This window comes from Callorhinus ursinus, unplaced genomic scaffold (genome assembly GCF_003265705.2).
Source record: "Callorhinus ursinus isolate GAN/ISIS: 27379988/994484 unplaced genomic scaffold, GSC_fseal_2.0 scaffold4, whole genome shotgun sequence".
Classification (NCBI taxonomy): Eukaryota; Metazoa; Chordata; class Mammalia; order Carnivora; family Otariidae; genus Callorhinus; species Callorhinus ursinus.
This window is the reverse complement of record NW_027397066.1, coordinates 137,501,140-137,521,347: the sequence shown is the minus strand read 5'-3', so window position 1 is coordinate 137,521,347 and position 20,208 is coordinate 137,501,140. Positions and strand designations below refer to the sequence as shown.

The following is a 20,208-nucleotide window of genomic DNA, read 5'->3' as shown; positions in this document are numbered from 1 at the left end:
TTAGGAAGATGTGTAATTGATTTGGCCATTGCTGTCAGCAAGTGGTGATCCAATCATAGGTCAGCATAATTGGTTCCAGGCTCCATTTCACTCTTCCTATAACTCATTCTTCACACAAGTGGCTTCCTTTCTGGGCAGTGCTTAGTTGGCTAACTCCTGTACTTCTATATAGTCTCAGTGTATTAGTCTGAATGCCATTTCCCACGGAGGAGTTCTTGAACTTCCTTATAGTTCTTTCTACTCCCTATTGACACCTTCGTAGCAGCTCTTCTTTTTCTTTGTAGCAACTCTTCTTTTTCTTTGTAGCACTTATAACACTTGTAATTGCTTGGTAATTATTGGTTTCACATTAACCTTTCTTAATAGGTGGAAAGTTGCCAAGGCAGGCGCCATGCTTGTTTCATGTGCTGCAATTAGCATAGTTTTCCGGTCCCTATCAGTCTTCAGTATAGTTTAGTGGGAATTTTTAAAGTGATAGAATGGATGAATGACAAAGTAGCATTTTATATCTTTTGTTTGTAAGTTGGGATAACATGCCTAAATATAAATGAATGAGACTGTAAAAGGTGAGGCTGTTAAATGTGGTTCTTGTAAGATACAGTCTTATTACCTTAGAGCCATACTAGGTGACCATCTATAAAAATAGTATCTATAATGAGATACTTTTATATCCCTCATCAAATTTCACATATATTTTCCATTGACTATTTTATTATGATATGTCTATGGCAGTATGTCTAATAAACTATAAAAAATGATTTCCACTGTGGTGCTAATCTCATTGAATATAAGATGTTCTGTTAACTGGTTTTAGTGATGTCTGCTCCCATGGCCTGCTACATTTTTGTTTTTAAGTTCAAATTTCTATGGTAATATGTTCCTGCAAAGAAAGTTAGTAAACTTTTTTTCCCTTGTTTGTGTAAAAGCTGAAGTGTAGACATGGGCAAATATTCTGAAGATGTTGAAGTCCTGCCAATATATTTATTAGGTTTGCTTTACCTGTTAATTCCATTAGCAATCAATGTGATTACACTGGCATCTCCTTAATTCCACCTATCAACAAGATATGATGTGTTTAATAAAAATGAATGCATTTCAAGACCTCCTTATTTAATAATGTAACATTTGTCATATATTTAACAAGACAAACAGTGGATGTCTTTTTAGTGAACAAAAATGAAGCAATAAATGCATATTTCTTATAATTGAAATTCAAACATGAATTGGATTAAATATCCAACAGAATTCTTTTAAATGTTTTAGATTAATTACAGAGAGACTTCCAATTTGCTGCACATCAGGAATCTAGAGAGATTTCTTATATATTCTAATTTTCTGAACCTAATGCTAGAGTTCTGATTCAGTATGAATGGAATAGATCTTAAGATTCTATATTTTAAAACATTTGAAAAAAGTTCTGATTATCAGTCAGAGTTGTAGTCCTTGGTTTAATACTTACACATTCAATTTGGCCGTATAATATATTCATGCTAGCAATATTTTCATAAGAATACAAAGAAGAGAGATATGCCAGAATGGTTATTATGAATAATTATCATCACATAAACCCCTCAGTTGTTTTAGTGAAGTAGCTAATACTCTCCAGACCTGATTATCTCTATGGCCAAAAGTACTGGAAATTTGGTGTCTAGTTACATGATTAGCTTTTTCTGAATTTACATAATAATTACTTTTCTAGGGCCTTTACTTCTATTTGAGGAGCAGTGAAAGATTATGTCAGTTTCAAGTGTCAAATTTTAAATATAGGTTACATTCTTTATACTCAGTTAAATTATTTTAATAATATTTTTCCTAAAAATTCCACAATACTGGCACATTCTAAGAGCTGCCCACTCAGTAAGTGCATATTTTATTTCAGAAATACATATCATGAAATTTTTAGAAAATAAATGTGCTAGAAATGATATAACTAACACATCATATTTATTTGCAATGTTATTGTATATTCTTTCTGGGGCTTTTCACCTGTGATTTTTAGGAAAACTTCCATTCTGTACCAAGTGCAACTAAATAATGAGGGAAATCTTGGAGAAAGTAGGAAAACAAATCCAGAGGTTTACTTTATAATGGCTTTCAATCTGTAATGCTTTTCATAATTTATGATTGTATCCAGTTATTCTCCAGTTAAATTAATATGCATTAATATGGTAGGGAAATTTTATTCCAGGACTATATAGAGAAACCTTGGTGCCTGTCAATTTTGCTGGGTGCCTGTTACCATAAGCAAGGGATGGTGATGGATGGGCTCACAGGAACCACTAAACAAGAGCCCTAGGAGTCTTCTATTTCCCAAATCCTCCTTGACGGGGATCCTGCCTGACCTGTCCCCACCCTCCATCTTTCCTGTCTCGCCTGGTGCTCTAAGTTGCAGCCACACTGAACTCTCTTCAGCTTTTCCAGGGAGCCTGATCTCCTGCCACCAAGCCTTTGCACAAGCTGTTACCCCCACCTGGCTAATTCCTTTTCAGGCTTCGGGTCTCAATATAGAGGAATGGGGCTGGCTTTATGGGCAGGTGACCTGGACCTTAGAAGAGCCCTGCACTTGATTTAATACTGTCTTGAAATTCTAAAAAATTTTTGAAAAAGGGCCCTGTATTTTCATTTTGTACAAGGCCGTGCAAAATATGTAGCCAGTCCTGGGGCACCTGGTGGTTCAGTCAGTTGGATGTCCGAATCTAGATCTCAGCTCAGGTCTTGATCTCAGGGTCATGAGTTCAAGCCCTGCACTGGGTACTTCTCAGTTCCTCTGGGTGATTGTTAAGTGGAACTCACTTAAAAAAAAAAATATGTATCCAGTCCTCTAGAGGTGTTTTGTTCTGGTAAAATGTCCCAATTCCCAATTTCCTTTGATTGACTGTATTTGTAGTCTCTTCCTCTAAGCTTTAAGTTCCTTAAAAACAGGAACCATTTGGTAGGCTCTGACTTTCCCTTTCCTAACAGTCCTAAGTTCCCATTTGGGAATCCATTTTGTTCAGATGGAGCTGACATCTTTCTTGGGCCACAGCTGGAATCTGTGACTTAGGCTTATCCAATTAGGTTTGCAGATCCTTGCGACTCATGACTAGGCATGTGACCAACCTGGCCAGATCAGAGTGTACCTCTGGGCGTTTGCTAGAACTGCTGTGACAAAGATGCTCCCTCTTTCCTCTGGACGTTAGCAAGCAGCCTGTAGCTTAGAGCTACTGTCAGTTGTCCTGGAACCATAAGAGGATCCAGGCTTAGGATGAGACTGACACCATGGAAGGAAGAGAGAAGAAACAGAAAAGATATAGGTGCTGGATCAAATGTCACCCTAAGTTTTCCTATGATTTTTTAGCTATGTGAGCCTATAAATTACCACTGTTGCCCAAGCCACTTTGAGTCAGATTTTCTTTTTTACATCCAAATGCTTCCTATCTGATGTTGTATTTATCTTGCTTATTATAGTCTTCCTGGTACGTACCATAACCCAGCATAAAATAGATCCTCAATAAATATTTAATGGAATAAATATATATATTATATATTTATATATAAATATATATTATATATATTTGTATATTGTATATATATTTATATATGTGTATATATAAATATATACACATATATATAATTTATATCTATATGCAAGGGATGTGAAGACAGACTTACTGCATTTCCTGATCTGAACACAGAAACACATATTCCTACAAGGCTGGTCTGGCATTAGAAGTAGACAAATTATGTGGTGCTTATGTGGTATGATTTCTGGAGAAGCCAGAAAACATATTTTCCTTTTTCTTCTTCCTGCCTTTCCAGAGTTAACATAGTTGTTGAGTATACAGATGCTGAAGAAAGTGGGTTCAAATTGTAACTCAGCCATTAACTAGATATGGAAAGACTCTTCAACAAATTATTTAATCTCTCTGTGCCTTTGTTTACTCATATGTTAATCACATCTTGAAAATGTGAATACCAATAGTACCTACCTCACAGAAGTATTATGAGGTTGACAAGGATTAACACAATTAATACATGTAAAGTATTTAGAATAATGCAGGTCACATGAAGAGCTCAAGAAGAGTCAGTTGTATTCTCTCCTAAACCTTTGCTACTTATTGACTAATCCCTGTTTTAAATTTCCCATCTATTTAAACACAAACGCACCAATGTATGATTTGGTTAGCCCAAATTTATCAGTCATTTACACCTTAATGCAAATACAGAAAGCTTCCTGGGAGTTGTTTGTTGAGAAAGGGTGAAAATAGAGAAAGAAAACACTAGGCAACCCCTTGAGAGATCAATTCATGAACAAGCAACACTGAGATCACAGATGTCAAAGGAAACTGGGAGCGCACATAACATGTTTGCACTGGGCCAACATATTATAAGAAGTAACAAGATAGACCCATGGCCACTTCAATTATGTGTCAGTGGCAAGAGAGAACAGTGCTGGTTTTCCTAGTCTCTTGAGCACTGGATAACTTTCTCCAAGGTGTCAGTTTCTACAATTCCACGTGCTGAGAAAACTTAGTTATAGCTATACTGAAAGAGGAAAGACCCAGCACAGACTATTGCTTTCTCTCTTGTTGAGGTAGTGGCCTAAAAGCATATTTGATTTTAGGGACCTCATGGTTCCCCACTAACACTCCCTGAAAATTCAGGTCTTAGAGTAAAAGAAAATTAGTAGATACATAAGATTTAATCAAGTTTTTTTTTGTTTGTTTTTGTTTTGATGTACAGAATTTGCCCTGGCACAACTATTCTTATATTTTCACAAATTAAGTGGTAACTCATAAAGATTTAGTCAAAGTCCAAGAGATTCAAACTAATATGTGGCAATATTGGGAATATTTTATTTCTTGATAAAGTTGTCATTTATTTACTTAATTGATTTCAGGAAGTCCACATTTTTATAAAGACAATGCTCAGGATTTGACAGTTTTCCTATCAAGCTTTTTTTTTTTTTCTTATCTATAGATGGTTTAGCAGTTGGCTTATTTTAAAATCCACAACGCTACCAGTTACTTGAAAATACAAACTTACCCATGGTTTTCATCTGGTTTGAATACTAATATTATTTTGTGAAGTTTGGAAGTAAGACAATAACCCCTTTTACTTTCTTTCTCTAATTTTCAATACAATGGAGGAATAAACAAGTATCACACAGGTAGATATTAAATATTCACCTTATAACTAAAAAAGAAAAAAAAAGAAAACTGGCCTGGAGAACATGTCTTTAATTTGTGGTCAAATGGACTTTTCTTCCAAATTAAATTTCCTGCTCTTTGTTGTGAGGTCGTTCTCCATGGCTCTTTTATTTTTCCACATCTTTTGAGCAAGAGGTTTTAGCAGATTTGTTTACTTCATTCTGGACTATTTTTTTTCAATTATGTTAATATAGCAAATGGCTTTGGAAGGTAGGTAGTGTCTCACTTCTGGTTAGACGGAAACTTTGTTTCCTGGCTGAGATAATAAAGACAATATCCCCTGTGGGGCAAAGGTTGGTCAGATGCTAGAACTCCTTTATCAATTTGGAGGTTTACTTAGCTGTAACAGAAACCCATTATGTGTGCAGCAACTACTTGGGCTGCTCTTTCCCACTTCCTTGGGACTTAGGGGTATGAGAGGAAGTAGAATTGATGTGAACATGAAGTTGATACCACCTGCTAAGCTATCAGTGATTTTGCATCTTCTGTCAGGATCTATGAAACTATGGCAGATAACTTGTTAGATTGCACAGTTCCTGATTTGGTCATTTCTAAAAAAAGAAAAGAAAAAGAAAAAAAGGTCTGCATACATGCAGGATTCTTTTCCTGGCATTTGGATGAAATTTTCCTTCAGAGTTTCTCTCTGAATCTTTGGTTTTTTGCTTTGAAGAGTACCAAGGCAGAAAACACCCATCAGGGTAACTGTGAGAGAAAAATGAGGGAATAAAATGCATAAAAAATTATATTTGAAGATATGATAGTATACCTTTTTTTTATATAAAGTGTGGCTTATACGTTTTTTTTTTTTTTTTTTGTACAAAATCATATGGCTGTATGTCTTCCTACTTAGATCCCCTCTGGGTGGAAGAGCACATCTCTATTGGACAAAAATCTCATACATCCTTTCAGATTATTCTACTACCTTCCTTGTTCTTTCTCTGATGACACCAGTCCCTTGTTGAATGTTGTAGAAATTGTACATTTCCAATGCCAGGTTTTTTTTTTTTAAGATTTTATTTATTTATTCGAGAGAGAGCACAAGCAATGGGAGGGGTAGAGGGAAAGGGAGAAGCCAGCTCCCCTCTGAGCAGGGAGCCAGATGTGGGACTCGATCCCAGGCCCCTGAGATCATGACCAAAGGCAGATGCTTAACCGACTAAGCCACCCAGATTTGTTTAAAATGTCAAATTGGAGATTGTGGAATCTGGCTTCTGGAATGGTTAGCAAGATGAAGTGAGTGAAATTTATGGGGTGAATCTTGACCAAAGAGAAATGTAACACATAAGAGTAAAAAGGCATGTCTTCTTTCTTTTTCTTCTTTCAAAGTATAAATCTGTTTGCAGCCCTTCCAACAAAGTCCCTTGGACTGAATGCATGCAAGTGCTGAGTCACCGATGGTATAGTGATAATGCAGTTTGTACAGCTGTAATCCACTGATGGTATTTTGATAAAGAAACTTATAAAGCAGTAACCAGTGTAGTAACACATCACTTCTCTTTGTACTTTTCCTGGACTCATTTCCTTTCCCCCTTATCTTCACTGCCTTGGTCTTGTAATTCCCAAATAAAGAATTAACATTCCAATCCATTCTTAGGCACATTTTTCTAAAGAACTCTAAGACACCAAATGTGTTCTCCAACCTAAGTGAAACTACAAGCACATTTAGGCTCTTGGAAAGCAAGATCCAAAAATATGAACATCAGAGAGAGACCAGAGTTTCTTCTCATGCCTAAGTGCATTAATACCCACTATCTATGTTCTGGTTTCATATCGAAGGACCTTTCAGGGAAGGCAAAACCAAACCTTTCCCCCAGAAAAGTATAGTATTCTTCAATGATATCTTGCCACAGCAAGATATTATTACGGAAAATTTCAAAATAAGAAAGTATATGCAAAAAAATATACGTATGGAGTAGCCATAATTGTGAGGAAAGATTTTTTAGGAGAGAGAAGAGTTTGTGTCAGAAATGGACTTGGCTTGCTCCTTAGTTTCTCTGCAGTTTGGGGTGTTTATTTTCAGCATTCATCTAGGAACATATATTTCAAACAAACATATTGGTATACTTTGGGAGAAAATTGGCAAGATAGAGGAGGTTTTTCCAAAAATAATAACAACCAATATGCTATACTTTTCTATTGCATTGCAATGCATGCGACCAGGAAAAAAAAATTATTTGCTTGTCTGTAATCTCATGCTAGGTAACTTTAGGTAAATTAACATGAAACTTTTATGATGCTGCCTTGACAATGGTATAAATATGTTTAATGGAGGCAGCAGCCAAGGTCAACAGATCAAAACTACATAGTTCACTGATTTTACTATAAAACAGATGCAGAGGTTTCCACTGGCTTCAGAACAGAGATTAAATTCCTTAATCTAGTATTACAAGTCTCTTTAGGATCTGATGGCTCCCCATGTCTCCAGCACCATCTCATACCACACTCCTTACTCCTACCAAGTTCTTCTCTTCCCACCACAGCCCAGCCAAGTTCACTGTTCTCCAATTTCTTTTCCTGGGGTGAATTTTCTTGTCTTTATTTCCAACTAACTCTTGCATATCCTTTAAGTTTCAGCTTAAAGAGAACTACCTACAGATAACCTTTGCTGTCTCCTCTGCCTTTCTAGCTTAGGTCCACCAGCTGGATTCTTAGAGTACTCTGAGCTTCTTCTATTCGAGATTGTATGCTAGTTTATAGTTAGCGCTAGTGCTAAGTACGGAAATTATGAACATAATATGTTTAGAGACTGTCATTTCCCAAATTACCTATTTCAGCAAGATGAGTTCTGAGTCTTTTGTGATACAGATGAACAAAGGCAGTTCCCAGTGGTATCTAAGGGGGTGGTGGTAGCCTGGAAATGGGGGAAAGATTGTAGATTCAGCTTCTCCTTACTGTCCATTATCACTATGCTTCCAAATTAATGTGATTGCCATCCTGACATCCTCATTTAGTAGAAATTCTGGGTTCAATATTGGCTGAAGAGATTTGAACACATAAGAAAGGAAAATTAAATATTCAAGTCATTCAGCAATAAGAAAAGTTCAAGTCAGTTTACAACACAGATAAAAGGAAAAAAAGATTCAATTAGAGAAAATATTTTCAACACTTGGGTTTCAGGAAAATTATGTGTGGAGGTCCTAATGAAAATATGTTCAGAGACAGTGGGATTGTAGAGAATTAGAGTGAAAAATTTATAAATGTTGCTAAGAGTTATGAATTGTAATCCCTTTGTGTCTTTCAAAAATCTTTATTAGAGAAAAAATTTCTGATTTTTTCTTTTTTTTCCCAAAAGTAAAACAAACTACATGCAGCTAATTAAAAAAAGAGAAAAGAGGTACACTTGGGTGGCTCAGTCGGTTAAGGGTTTGCTTTCTGCCCAAGTCCTAATATTGGAGTTTTGGGATCAAGCCTTGCAAAAGCTACCTGCTCAGTGGGGAGTCTGCATCTCCTGCTCCCTCTCCCTCTGCCCCTTCCCCTCTGCTGTACTTGCTCTATTTCTCTCTCTCTCTCTCTCTCACATTCCCTCTCAAATAAATAAATAAAGTCTTTAAAAAAATAAAAAAGAAAAGAAAAGAAACTTATATAGAGGACTGAAGATGAAAATCAACAATTCCTGACTTTATCTTTTCCACCAAAAATCTAACTGATTTCATTTTATTTCTTTTGCTGGTTATATTCAAACATCTAAAAAATAGGCAAATTCAGCTGATTTAGAATTTTCTTTCTTGTAGTCTATTTAGATAATCCACAGGCTTTTTCCTCTGCAAATTGAGGATTTTATTAAAAATTCACAGATTATTGTGACTTTTCCTTTTTTTTTTTTCTCAGAGTAGCTATAGGGGACATATTTTCCTCACTAGAATCATATCCTTGGCTGCTATTTGTGAAGATTATTGTATGAGATGTACTTCTTTCACTGTCACCTGTTTCTATATACACACACTTTTTTTTTTTTTTTCTTGGGTGGAAGAGGGAGAACCCGAGATCCATCTTCACTCTCTTGTTGCTACTTAAAAATTATATTTAATATCAGAGAAAAGGAAATCTTAAATTAAGGATTATATAATAGAGCTGATGGACTGCACTCTTAAAAAAATGACAATGTCAGGAAAATCAAGCAGAGCTGAAGAACTGTACTGCATTAATGGAGAATAAAGAGATGTAACAACTTAGGCAATATGTGCTTCTTGTGAATCTAGATTTTAGAAAATAAAACTATAAAGAAAATTACTTGAGCAATTACAGAAATTTTAATTTGGGATTGTGTGAATATTAGGTATTAGTATTATATTAGTGTTAAATTTCCTGAAGTGATGCATATAATTTTGTTATGTAGAACACCTTACTTCTTAGGAGATGCATGCTGAAATATTTAGTGGTGAAGTGTCAAGAGGAATGTTAGTAAGTATTTTTGAGAAGGCATGATACAGTCATTTATTGTTTAACTCTGATGTGATAAGAACCACGGAGTTCAGAGAAAAAAAACCCTCACAAATAACAATTAAACCCACTTTGGTTCAAATTCCGTATCTAGCACTTTGTGCTCTGAAGGGTGTCACAAATTTTCTGAGACAACTGCCTTAGTTGGGAAGTGAGAATAATACCTAACTCTCAAGTAGTTATAAGATTAAGTGAAAACTGTATGTGAAATGACTTTGCAAAAGGCAAAGTGTTGTGCTAGTTCTTCATCGTGCTTTTTTCCCTTTGCTTCCTTATTATCATCATTGTCATTACCCTTGACAATTTGCTCCCATTAAGCTTAGCTAAGACGAAGTTAGTCATAGATCCAGGGTGAAAGAACTGGTATGAATAAATGCAAGAAGTGTTTGTGTGCCCTTCTGACTGTTAGAACACAGAAATAATAAATAAGTTAATCACACCACTGCAGTTTGTGAATCACACCCAGTCATTTGTTATATCCTGTTTTTTGCTCTAGTGTTGATTAATGACTCCATAAGTGTCTGGTGAATGATAACTAAGATCATAACTGAAGCATGATGGCTGTTCCTGACATTTAATGAGAGTAGCAAACAATGACAATTATTTACAACTCTAAGACAAGAGATTATCTTAATGATAAAGGAAACAATTCATACATTAAAAATAAAAGGCAAAGAAGAATTAAAAAAAGTAACTTTCCAAGATCACTTCCAAAGCTCTTTTCGAAAGTTTGTAAAGGTCAGCGCAGTCTGTATAAAAAAAACAAGCACTGGCTACATAAATTTAAAATGTAATCTGATGAAGATCAACATGATATTTTCAAAGGAAACCAGGGGACTGTAGTTTGTTATTGGCTAGAATGGCAGATTGACTGAAAACTGAGCAATGGATAATTTGGCTCTACAATGTCAACTGAAAGTCAAATGTGACCCTATAATACTGTTCGTAGACGAGTCATTTTTATAACTTTCGCAAGTGATCTGATTGACAGAGTGGAGAGTAATTCTGTCAAACTCAGATGATGAAGATTTATGAGAGATCATGCATCCCAGAGAGAAAATTATTAAAATGATCCAAAACTAAATGAAAGACTAGGGAGCAAGGCCCTCTGTCATCTGGTTTCCTCTCCCTTCCCTAAAGCCTTGGGTTCGGGGGAGGAGCAGGGAACACTCAGGCAGAAGTACATGCTTTAAGAGCACTAGTGTGGCACTACCGATCTCTTGGTAATTTAAAGATTATTTCCTCCCCACCATTGAAGACCTAGATATTTCCTTCTAACACTTTTAGTTCAGCAACATTTATGCCAGGCAATAAACAGGGCAATATAGATACAAATTAAATAAAACACAATTACTATTATATTAGGGTAAGAAAGACAAATGTGTAACAGATAAATGCAAGACAGTGGGATACATACACTATGGTTCTGGAAAGCACTTAGAATTTAGAAGGTAAGGAATTAACTCTTTTATCAGGTAGAGCCAGAGGTAAGGGAAGGAATCATTAAGCGGTAATTCAGTATTTTTAGGAGAATAAAATGTTTATCCCACTGACTTGGTGAAGGTGATGGTACTTTCTAGGCAAAGGAACTAAATGGACCTGAATGAAGAATTGCCTACATCGTGTCCAAATCAAGAACACAGGGCGGCTCTTGGTAAATGTATCTAAAGGAAAGAAGCAAGAAGTGAGGCTGCAGAGGGATTCTGGAGGCAGATAAGAATAACTCATTGAGGTAGGAATGGAACATGATATATAAATAGGTAATGTCATATTCAATATTAAAAACAAAAACATACAAAGTTGTGAAAGTTGATTATTGTCTTGTATAATATGTTATTTGAAATTATCTGAATATCAGCCAATGAGGATTTTCCTCAGATTTTTTATAGACTAATCTAATACTATGTCTTTTTTTTTTTTAAGCTCCTCTATATCTGTCCATAACTATATTTGGTCCTTCTATTACTTTTATTACTTTTAATAATCTCCAAAACATTGACTGCATTACGGATACTCCAGAAACAAAAAGGAGAAGAAAGTCTATAAATACAAGTAATCAACTGACATGTTTGGTCAAATGACTTTTGTGTGTAATTTATGCCCAAATAATGTTTTGGACTTTAAGAGAAATGTAAAGTGCTGAATTTGTCACAGAATGGTATTTATTGAGTAGCATAGTCATGTAGAAGTCTGTGTAATCGATGTAGCTTTCTAAAGAACTTATTTTTTAATGTTTATATAGTGGCTAATATACCAACAAATTCTAACAGTAAAGACTCACTTTTTTTTTTTCCTGGAACTAGATTGATTCTGTAGGGAATTGGAAGCTATTTTCTGGGAGAAGTCATAGCACAGAATTAATAGCAGTCTCTGCTATCTTTCTTGAGCGGAAAAAAAATGAGACTGAAAGTTGAATGAAGTGCATGGTCAAATGCTTGACGATAGCCTGAGACATGTTTTTTATGACAAAGAATTTTCAGATTAAAGCATTATTTAAAAAAAATTGTTCCATAAATATGACACTTCCTATGAATTTACTCTTGTGAAATTTCTATTTATTGCCATGGTCTAGTAATTTTAAGAGATTTGTACATGCAAGAGAAAGTAATCATGAAGAGTACTTTCTAAAAGCAAAATTTTAAAGTAGCAATAAATGAAAACTTCATACATTTGGATTATACTAATACACATTTTATATTGAGAAAAAGTGATTTTTACAGTTACATATATAAATGTGCATCAAAAGCACACAATCTTTACCTTTATAAAATTATTTTAGATACCTCCTGGATGTTGAATGATGTTTATAAACACATAAAAGCACAAATAAGTAATAATAAATTATTTAAAAATCCCTATATTCAGTCATTGATTCTTCTTTTGATTACTCAAGATTGACTTCAAAAGAATTTGTGCTTTAGACTGCCTCTGAAGAGTTTAGCAAAAATATTATAAACATGGTCACACGGACTAGAGTATAACAGATTGTATAGAATTTCCATGTATCACCATCTCTTTAGTTCTATTTTCTTCCAATTCTTCTAGGATTGAGTTTCTTAAACATGTGACTTTATAGAATTTAAGTTATTCATCTTTAAGTTATAACTGGATGAAAAACACAAAGTGATTCAAAATTGTTAAGAATTCTCTAAAATACATCTTTCTACACTTAGCTGGGTTTATGTCCCAATATCCCCATTGCAAGTGGAAAATATCATTAAGCTGAAAATGCATTTAATATACCTGATCTATTGAACGTCATAGCTTAGCCTCACCTGACTTAAATTTGCTTAGAACACTAACATTAGCCTATGATTAGGGAAAATCATCTCACACAAAGCCCACTAGATAATAAAGTGTTGAGTATCTCGTGTAATTCATTAAATACTGTACTGAAAATGAAAAACAGAATGGTTGTATGGGTACAGAATGGTTGTAAGTGTGTGGGTTGTTTACCCTTGTGATTGTGTGGGTGACTTGGAGCTGAAGCTTGCTGCCACAGCCCAGCATCATGAGAAAGTATTGTACCCATGGTGCTAGCCTGGGAAAAGATCCAAGTTCAAAAATCAAGTATAGTTCCTACTGAATTTACATCATTTTCACACCATCATAAAGTCAAAAAAATTGTAAGTCACATCATCATAAGTTGGGTACTATTTGTACTATGAAATATTTATTAAGATAAAATTTTAATTACATGTGCTTCTAATTATGAAAATGAAATAGGTTAGTACAACAAGTAATTGTCTTGGTTTTGACATGTTCGGTACCTTACTTTAAACTCATCCAACTCATGGTATTTATAAATGGCAATTAAGGAAATATATATTATTTAAAATGATAGACTAGAAAGAGGCTCTTTTGCCATATTTCTCTAAATTAAGCAAAGCTCATTTGAATAACATTTTAAAAAATATATGCTAAATAATTTGTAACTGAAATAATTACATTAAGTTTACCATCTATATTCTCTGGACCTTCCATGTAGGGCTCAACAATGAGGTCTGAGTATTAGTAAAAAGACATGGGGGTGCCCGGGTGATGCAGTCAGTTGAGCATCTGACTCTTGGTTTCAGCTCAGGTCAGAATCTCAGGGTCCTGAGATGTAGCCCCAGGTGGGGCTCTGTGATCGGTAGGGAGTCGGCTTGAGGATTTTCTCTCTCTCCCTTTGCCTGCCCCCGCCCTCTCCCATGCTCTCTCTCTCTCTCTCTCAATCCCAATCTCTCAAATAAATAAATAAATCTTTAAAAAGGGAAATGGATTTGATGAGATTGATTAGAACTTATAAATTATTTGAGATAAATAATATTGAATAATAAAAGTCACCGTTAATCGCATTAAGCTATCAGTCTTCACGATAATACGTTTAGTGTGTCTGATATCTAATAATCCTGTCAGCTAGTATTATAAATCATTTAGGATCAAATGTTCAGGTAAGAGTGAAATGTAAAATTAAATGCACATTTTAACCACTACTACTTATTTCAAATTTCTTGATCATTTTTGTAAAGGGATTTTTAATCTGCTATAAGATATTCATTGTCCTCTTTTGACTCCTGAAAAGTTATAGTTTCAGAAAGAATTACTTTACAGTTCAGGGTGTTTTTAACACTCCAGTGAAAGCACAAGCCTGTAGATAATCCAAAGACATTTAGCCATCTGGCATGGAAAGATAACTCTATTTCCTTTAGGTAATTGCCTTGAAACCAAATCTAACTTAATGCTTCTTAACTTTTATAAGTAAGCTAACAACTTAGGGATCATTTTACCAAATTGATGGTGCGTGTGGGTTGCAATGGAAAGTTTTGAGGGACTGATTTCCATAATACATCATGCAATCCGAAGAATGGAGCTGGTATTTTTAAATTGTTTAATGAAGGAGTTAGAGTAGACATTGCTAACTAAAGAAGTCTGAGAAGAACCTGCTTAGTGTTATTTGAGACCAATGGATAAGGAAAACTTAACATAATTTTCACTCCCTTCTATCTGGATGGGAACATGAATGTTCAAAAATATAGTCCCTCCTATTTCCTCAGGGTACTTGATTTATAAAGTCATTATTCTTTCTGGTGTCTTCTGCCTCTCCTTTACCACCATTTTTCTCTTCAGCATATAAATATGACTCAGTCCTTCTGATCTTTACTCCACAACTTGCACTATGATTGTCCCTCTATTTTTGTCCCATTTTTTTCCTCCGTTGAAAATTAAGCTGCTAGAAAAGTTAGTGTAGGTTCAATTCCTCCATATTCTTAGCTTTGATTCATTCTTAAAACCACTGATTTCTTATTTTGACTGCTATTATTTCAGAAAACTTTTTTTTCCCACCAATTAGCTACTAGTTCTATAAAACATACATGCATACACACACACACACACACACACACACACACTTTTCCTGGAGCTATAAAGTCTTTGTTGATCAGGCCTGTCTATCTTTCTAGCCTTTTTCTCCTTGTGCTCATTATCCATATGTCTTCCATTGCCCACTCCTTTCCATTCCTCTAACATATCATAGCTCCTATTCATATATTTTAACATGTTATTTTTCCTTTGACTAAATATACTACTCCCCTTTTCTCATGCAGCTAATTTCTACATTTCCTTCAAAACCTCTTCTCATTTAAAAGTCTTTTCTTAATGTCTAATCAGATTTAGATGGCACCTTCATGGTCCTATATTCTTGTATACACAGACATATCATAGAATTCAACAACAGTATCTTAGCTGTTTATTTACTTTTTTATTTAAATAAGTTCAGGCATCACATTTTATTTGACTTTGTGTTTTCAGACCCTAGCCCAGACCTTGGAATATAGTAGGTGTTAAATAAATGGGACTTCTATCCCTATGTCTAAAGAATAGTTTGGTGGTGAATAGAAAGTTTTCTTGCTTAGGAATCTGAAAAGTTCAAAGTGTTATTTATGGTAAGGGAAAAATATTTGGAAAAAATATAATGAATTTGGTTTGAGCTATGCTGAGGTGCCTAGGGATGTCCAGTTCTGTATTCAGCAGGTGGGTTACCCAGAGAAATTATGTCCAAGGAGAAGTAAGGATGATGGAGGATGGCGCCACAGAAAAAATATGATACAATCTTGAGAAGAAAAAGGTCTAAAGTGGTGAAAAGAAAACCTAGAACATCTAGTATCACAGAAATCAAGCAGACAAAGGTAGATTCAGGGGAAAAAATGGGAGTTACCTGAAAAGATAGTAGTAGAATAATGGGCTTAAAAACTCCCCCAGATTTCTCTCCTGTGGCCTTTCTAAAACTGGCTGAAATGAGAAAAAGAGACAAATTTTATAGTAGTTTACTAGACCTGAAGCCTCACTCTGAGACTATTTAAACATATATCTGTGTGCATTAATAATGGAGTGGAGGGTGGAAAGGCTGACAAGCTGAATTCAGCCTCACTACGCACTCATCAGTTAGACAATGAGTTTTACAGACTGTGCTCTTGGGTACTCCCTATGTTCCAGGCACCACATTGAGAGCAGGGAATATAGAGCTTAATGTAAAAGACATGACCTCTGCTGTTAAGTTATTGGGGAGGAAGCTTAAGAAAGCAGATACAGAAAGAGATTTACAGCACTCCTGGAACCATGTTAATTTTTTGAGTTAACAAAATTGATAATAGTCCTTACCTTACAAGGCAGCTTTACTAAGCTTTTTTTTTTTTTTACAGGGATGGATAAAGATATATCTGAGAAGGAACTTAACATTATGATGAAATGAATCTGATCCAGCATATTTTCCTCTCATCAAGACTAGAGGGAAGTGCTGACCTCAGAATTCATCCCAACCCACCAACTCAGTGCTACAGAAGGGGTTTGGAGTAAAACGGCAGACTGTATGTGGGTTGATACCACCAGAAAGCTGTTAACACTTGGGGTCAGGCAATTTTGCCCATTATGGGACTCGCACAGTTCACATAACATAGAAGGAAACTCAACTTATGGAAACATCTTTGCCTCATGGAATCAACAGATCTTTACCATGAGGTCCAACTGAGTACACTTACATTTAGCAAAACCCCTCCACTACAGAGATGGGTTTCTAGATCTAGAATGCTGGAGGTGGCAACAGTAAAAGTTATGTTGGCAGCAGGTCTCTAGAATTTTTCTTGGCAGCGTAGTGATTAAGGCAACTGAGATTAACAATGTATGTCATGAGCGTGTATGTATGTGTGTGTGGGGGGGTGGGAGTGTATCAGGGACCAATCAATTAATTATGGAGCTTGCTTAAAGAGCTCAGTATGTATAAAATAAGAGTGTAGGAATTATACCTTCTAAAGATTAAATGAAAGCAATAAATAAAATCTGTGTAGTTACAAAATACAAATATTCTCTTATTTTACATTTGAGAAAGGGCAAGTACATATATAGCATTAATGAGCAACGCCTGTTTTGGTTAGTAATTAACCTGTTGCAAAAAACTTATTGCTTGAATAGAGTCCTGAGTACAAATGAAAACATGAAGCAATTTAAAGCAAACAGTACTATAGACTATATGAGAGAAAATGAGTTTTAGTTCTCAAGTAATCAGTGGGTACTGAGTTAGGATAAAGTTGAATAAATAAACAGTTGTGTACCACCTTAAGTAACCTCAATGTAATGTGGAGAGAAAAACCTTAGAACATAAAGTCATCTATTTTAGCAAAATGATAGAGAATAATTCCAGATTTTAATGCAACTTCAATTCATTCATCATCACAAAGTGGGGAAATGGTGAGTGCTACTTACTTTAAGAAAAAAAAACAGTTTTAACATTAAAGTGTAATGCCAATCATTTAGTAGAAATTGCAGATAATTTGTGCAGTACATGTAAAATTCAAAGCAAACTGAACTTGGACATCATGATTCAACACACAACTGCCTACCAGTGAGAATGGTAGAGTATTTTGAGAATTAAGAAGAAATCTGGGTGGAAGGAATGTATGCTGGAATTGTGGGTGGAACCTAAATGATATTGGATCCAATATCCAATTGGACATTGGAAGCCACCTTATATATCACAACTGATAATAATCTGAGGCCCAAATTACAGAGACATAGGAAAAATACTAGTATCATTAGACATTTGAGGAACTGCATGCACAAGTCTGTCAAAAGATGGTGGAGACCAATATTCCTGGAGATACTTCCATACTTGTCTTACAGTAAAAACTACATGCAGACTCACTAAATTAAAAACAGAACACAACATTGAGCTTATATGCCTTTGTACTCATATAGCCAGTTATTTCTCAATCAGGAGAGTCATCTGGAAATCAGAGTGGAACCCAGCTGTGAAATGAAAGGGTGCTTTCAAAACTTGGTAGAGTGGTATATTATACATGGCAGTACTGTGGTGTCAGATTATTATGCAGAAAGTCATGACAGAGATGATCACAGTTCTAGATTTTACCACCCCCATCGGGTAACTGAGACTAAATATAAGATTATATTTTCTGGAGAGGCCTGGGTGACTCCGTTGGTTAAGAGTCCGACTCTTAATTTTGGCTCAGGTCATGGTCTCAGGGTTGTGAGATGGAGCCCCTCGTTGGACCCTGCCCTGGGTGTGGAGCCTGCTTAGGACTCTCTCTCTCTCCCTCTCCTCTTCCCCTCCCCCACCTTAAAAATTATATTTTCTGGCCATCATAATTATATTATAGGGGCTTAAGCAAAATGTTATCCAAATAAACATGGAGAAGACCCATCTAAAATTCCCTCACATTATTTGGGCCAAAATTGAAGACCAGGTTAGAGTTATCTTGATTCATAGTTACCTAACAGGAACAAAAAATTACTTCTGAAACATTTTGCAATAACAGAAGCATGTAAATATAGCATGTAAAAATAATTAAAAATAAGCATGTTTTAAGAAGTGATTTCACAAAGTAATGAATAAAAATGGTAAATGATTACTTTGCATCCTTAAGAAAATACTTCCAAAACAAGATACATACACACCACACACATACACACACACACACACATAATAGCAGCAATAACAAAAATATAAGTCAGCTGAGGAGAGGAGCTCACAGAAAGAACTAAGAATAAACCAGAACATCCAAATGTAGAATTTACAGTAAGAGTAATACCACCTCTATGGAAGACAAAATCAGGGCCATACAGTCAAAGTTCAAAAATAAAATCTAATTTCAGAGAAGAAGAAAAAGAGACAAAGAAAAACATGGGGAGACACTATAGCTATGGAGGACAGATGACAGATCTAATGAATAGATTTCCCGGCAGAAGAAAGCTAAATGAATTGAATGGAGAGTTCTGCTTGTTATAGATATAAATAGATGAAAGAGGGGCACCTGGGTGGCTCAGTTGGTTAAGCGTCTGACTCTTGATTTTGGCTCAGGTCATGATTTCGGGGTCCTGGGATTGAGCCCTGCATTAGGCTCCATGCTCCGTAGGGAGTCTGCTTGAGGATTCTCTCCCTCTCCCCCTGCCCCTCCCCCTGCTCTCTCTCTCTCTGAAATAAATGAATAAATCTTTAAAAAAATAAAATAGATGATAGATAAATGATAAAGACTGATCTATTAGGCATAAATATGCATATAATGCTATGCATATTTTATATATGTATATATCTGTTTATTGATCTATGTATCTAAAATTCAGAAGGATTGGCATTAAAATATTTAAAAAAACAAATGACTGAATTTGTTTTAGAATTGAATAAAATTGTTAGATTACATGTAGAGCAGGTTAAGTAAAATAAATATACACCTAAACAGATTCTGGTGAACTTGTAGCATCAATGAGAAAGTGAAAAATTAAAAGCTTCCAGAGAGAGAAGATTTTCTACAGAGGAAAAGCAATAAGACTGACAGCAAAATTTTCATCAGTAGCAATAAGTGCCAGAAGACCATGGAGTAATATTTTCAACCTTTTAGACTCCATTACTGTCGACCTAATATTCTATTCCTAGAATAAAACAAAAGTTATCAAGACTGATGATGAAATTAAGTAATTTCGGACATTAAGGACTAAGAGAGTAGGCCATTCATAGTAAATGCTTGAAAGACAAACTGTAGCCTAAAAGAAATATGATATAGAGTTATAAACACGGTCAGATAAGTTATAAAATATATTGACCTTTAACTATTAACTATAAAAATAATGCTTTTTTCATTTAAAATTTGTCAGAATGAAAAATCAATGCATAGATTAAAAACTTGAACAAAATTATACAATTAAGTAAAACAGGAAAATAAATATAAGATTATTTTAAAAACAGCAGAGAACTTGATTTTTTAAATTTAGAATCTGATTTTTTGAAAAATATAATAATATAAACCTCAGTATCTCTCTCTGAGGGGGGAAATAAAATACCAGAGGCATGTATTCTTACTCATAATTATTTTTAAAAAGTTTATACTGATTTTTAATAGGCACAGGGATTAAAGATTGTTTGCCAGTCTGGAGGTGACTTACTCTTCCTTCGAAAGAAAGGTGTGAATGGAGGGTGGGATGAGAGCAGGAGTTTCCTCTAAGACTGAGTAGTGACACAGAAAGGTTAACTGATTTGAGATGGATTCCCTTTTGGTTGGCATCCTTTGAAAGATTTAACTCTCTGAAAACCTCC

General features: G+C 35.1%; 1 long non-coding RNA gene across 1 annotated transcript in view; it reads left to right on the top strand.

Annotated features, from left to right (window-relative positions):
• The window catches only part of LOC141372525 (uncharacterized), a 31,493-nt gene extending 14,799 nt beyond the window's left edge, over positions 1–16,694 (top strand). Inside the window, exon 3 of the long non-coding RNA XR_012377802.1 lies at positions 16,310–16,694. This is a non-coding gene — a long non-coding RNA (uncharacterized lncRNA). The remainder of the gene's footprint in view (positions 1–16,309) is intronic.
• Positions 16,695–20,208: the final 3,514 nt, after the last annotated feature.